Source organism: Antennarius striatus, chromosome 1 (genome assembly GCF_040054535.1).
Source record: "Antennarius striatus isolate MH-2024 chromosome 1, ASM4005453v1, whole genome shotgun sequence".
Taxonomy (NCBI): domain Eukaryota; kingdom Metazoa; phylum Chordata; class Actinopteri; order Lophiiformes; family Antennariidae; genus Antennarius; species Antennarius striatus.
The window spans coordinates 12285173-12289721 of record NC_090776.1 but is presented as its reverse complement, the minus strand read 5'-3'; positions in this window follow the sequence as shown (position 1 = coordinate 12289721).

The window sequence follows — 4549 nt, the reverse complement described above, 5'->3', positions numbered from 1 at the left end:
CAAATCTGCTCTTTCAATAAACAAAATAGCCAAAAAAAATCTGAAACCTGAAAACATATTACCGTTTCAGTCATCACATGTGGAGTACAGGAGGGACACAATATGATATTGTTAACACAGGAGGATATTCTATACTGTCGGCCTCACAGGTAGAATAAAATAGAGCTTGTTTGTCAGGATTTGTATTTGCGGTCTGTGGGTTCAGACTGTAAGTCAGAAAAGTACTTCAGTAATCTCTGCAAATCGTGAAATGTTTATTTGCAAGGCTACTTGCACCATACAGCTCATTCTCCCGAGGATGAGTCATCCACAGGCTACATACAGTACATCTGAGGTGGGCTTTGGATAAGCTCCTGCAGGAGACCAAGGGGCAGAGAACACTGCTGAGCCATCACAGCTGTACTGATTTTCTGTCACATTGTTTCACAACAGGAGACAATATTTGGTAAAGGAAACTGTAAATATCACCCATCCCCCCCCCCAACATAACTGGTGTACAAGGTCCTGCCAACCTGTTTTGATAAAGGGAGCCAGGTATTTGCTGTCATTGTTTCCTCACAAACACTCTGTGCTGAAGGAAATTTGTGGAGGGAGAACTGTGTTGTGCAGCGTTTCTGGAAACAAACAGCCAGATGAAGAAGTACGGCAAAGAATCAGACGCCTAGTTGTTATGTTGTGTCGCGAAATAAATCCATTCCTTACCCGTCCAAAGAAGGTACACACCTTGTAAGCTGTTGAATATATGTGATGCTCCAAACTGTAAATGTTCAGTGGTACCTCAAATCAGTGTTTGGACAACAGTAAACGCCCTTGTTGGCTTTGTCTGAGATTAAAATTTATGTTTAAACCACATAAGGCTTTGCCATTGACACAATTTATACTGTCTTTGTTTTCAAATAAGCATGCATTAATAACAGCTGATTTTACCTGCTAATTCATATATTTAAAACCCTTAAATGTGAATTGTTCAGTCCTAAAATATAAAGGAAGGAAAACATACTCATGACACTCACCTTAAGTGCCCATGAATACGTCCAAAATAACCTCTTAAAACATCTAGTCTGGTACAAAGAAGGAAATAAGACAGAGAGGCACTATGTTTTTCTTTAGTTTAAATCATTGTAATGGTCTCAAGCCATCAAGGCTTACCTTATTTAAAACTCTTGTTTGGCTGCTGTTTTGAGTTGTATCTCCAATTTTGTGGACAAAACACTTAATGTTTATTCCCTTGCTTCCGACTGTTGAATGTACCAGAGACAAACACATATCCAGCGTTGGCCCTGCTTTACTTACCAAATTCAGGGTGCATGCCAGGAATTTCCATAATCGACATTTAAATATTTGCATTTAGCATCACGGGTTGGGGAAATGAACAAATTCAACTCTTTTGAGCCTCACTCCAAAAGCCAAATTTTGGGATGAAAACTAAAATACTTGTAATTTTCTATGAGACTAAAGGGGACATATATTCTATAGTGATATAGTTATCCACGGATGAATCAATGTCCCCTGCAAGAGTTATGCAAAGGATCGTAAAAGACATCGTAAACAAATAACTATTAAATAAGAACTATTGCTCTTCGTGTTCCGTCATCACATTGACATGAGTTGTCTTAACTGTGTGCAAACATTCAGCATGCCTGAGAAGTTTCAGGTTATATAAACACATGATTTAGAGTAAAAGTCAATGACCAACGCTAAAAGTGGTGAAAGAACAGATGGTTCCAGTGTTCAGCTCTCGACCACCTATTTCCCTGTGATATATTGCTGTAGGATAACAGGTCTTCTAATTAGACAGGGGACTAGAAGTTCATCGCGGTGACGTGTTGCCTGGTGGGAGTCAGGAACAACGTAGGAGGGATTGTATGCTCACGTTTTCAATGCCGTAGTTTCTATGTGACTTCATTCAAATGCTGAATTCACCCAAATTCATTCAGGGTAACATTTTTTTTTTTCTGTTTTCCAAACCTAATTAAAATTGCTTCCGTTCTTTTCGCTGGGGTAACTATATGCAAGGGTGTGTGTGTTAAATGTGTGAAGGCTGACCTTTCCTTTACATTCGGAATTTCTACTTTTAGCAGCCTCTCTATTGAGTATGTTTATAACTACTCGTCTATGTCTGTGGGGTTCAAGCAAAAGGAATCATCACGAGATGCAGGTGAAAAGATTAATACAATGATACACTACTTCAAATTCAGGCAATGAAGATAAGGCATCTCCATGAGTTAACATGTGGGACCTGAGAGGGAAACGCTCCATTCAAATGTCACTCATCTTCTTAAAATGACAAATTAAGAGTTAGCAACTTTGTGAAAGACATGTTTTTACCAACAAATCACAACACATAGCATGCAATGCCTCTCAGGGAGGCAAGATAAAACAATGGGTCCAACATGATGTGAGATTCTACCTGCAGTTGCTAAGCAACACCCACCTCCAACCTCTCAATCTGTCCCATTGGTCAGCAGGAAAAACACACAAGGCATCCTATTGGCTAAGAGAAAGTTAATAAACTTTAGCCAAGACTTGCCTCCCTGGTGCGCACACACAGCTCTCTCTGTCTCTCTCTGTCTCTGTCTCTCTCTGTCTCTCTCAGTCTCTGTCTCTCTCCCTCTCTCTCCCTCTCTCTCTCTCTCTCTCTCTCACACACACACACACACACACACACACACACTGAAGAGATTCTTGTGAATGAGAGCATGAGAGGGTGTTAGTGCTTGCGCAGTACAGTGCTGATATATGCATTGAGCTCCTGAGCTAAAAATAAAGTTCACACTGAATGCTGTGCCATTGAAAGTTGCAAGACTGAATTCAAAGTGACAGTCTACTTCTCTCCAGACATAGCAATGAGGTCCCTCCCTCATCACAGATGCAGGAGGTATTTTTTGACATTTGTTTTTAGTATAGCATTCTAATAAAAGCTTGTTCAAAGCAGTTCTTCACCTCAGATCAGGCTAAAAATGCAACATAGGAATGCCTGAAAAACCTTTTGAGATACAATTCAAAAGCAGAATGCAGCAGTGGTTCCCGAATGTACCCCACAGTCCTACAGATGAACCAAATGCCCCTTCATCTGGAATTTTAGTGTGAGTTTATCAAGTCAACTGTTAATCCTTTTCAACTACATATTTAAGTCATTTATCTTCTCCATGTTCATCCACACAACTTCCACAGATCTATCACTTTAAAATAACTATCGTTGCTTCGGTAACAGCTTCAATCCTTAACCCATTATTCTTTAGCAGTTTCAACCATCTGTATTTTTCTCCTTACATCCTGTAAGGACAAATTATTATCAGTGTTTATTTGATAAGTTACTTGCACCATACTTGGGCCATTACTTTCACACCAGTATGTCAGGCATGCGAATATTTTCTACATAAAGGCATAATTCATTCTCGGTATCTTTGCACGGTCTTGCAAATACCCAAGATTTGCCAGTAGAAAGCCCAATTGTCACAAACTGGTATTAGCTGAAGTATTGAATTAAATGTCGGACAGCAGCGATTGAGTGGTGCCATCCTGTGAGGGACAGAACAGGAAGGCATGAGTCACAGGTGGATTTTTGAATTCAAGCCTTCATTTTGCCTCCCCTCAAAACATGAAAGAAATTAATCTGGCAATAAAAGAGGTGAAACCAAATAAATGTCCAACAGACCAGACCAATGAAACACAGAAATGGGTAACAGAAAACCTAAAACACACCATTAACCACCAATTTGTTTTTTTCAGTCAAACAATTTATCAACATCTGTGATCGCATGCGTCCCCTCCGTTAACTCGTTTGATCCAAGCAGATGCCTCACCTACCTCGAGTCTTCGTTCTACTTGAGGTTTCTGCCTGTTAAAAGCCACATTTTCCCTCCCCCACATCACAATCTCCTTGCTCACGGAGGGATTGTTTGAGTTGGTACAAACTCAACTCTACTTTTACAAAACTTTTTTGTTGCCATAGTAATAAAATTGACAACTGAACATGTAGAACACACAAAAACTGACTTAATGTTTGTGCTACACACACAGCTAACCTATATCTGATATAGGATATGTTGTACGAAACTGGGATTATTGAGATAATTTAGGTGTTTGTCAAAATATCATGTCATGGAAGCATATGGGTTCTCCAAATTCCTATGAGCCGTTTGGCTACAGACGCCTAACAGCGTTTTCAAAAGTGAATGTGGATGCAGTGTACCGTTAAATGGTTCAATACACTTGTCATTCAGAATCCCTGCGAGGCATCTGTAGAGACAAAAAGCATCCTATCAATCACTGCACTCAGAGGTTCACCTTTTCCTTCAGCCACATGAAACATGATTTTTCAACATGAAGAAAACAAGAAAGTTATCTTTGAGTTATTCTGCATGTCACTCTCAGGTCAATTCCATTTTTCTTGCCATTATATTTTTCACCTTCTCTGAGCCTGTCATAAACTACTAGATAATAGTTGGAACATCATGTAACATGCACTTAAATGGAAACCACAGCCAGACATAACATCAATAGCACAAAAATCCAAAAAATATATTTTAGACAAGACTTGATTTAT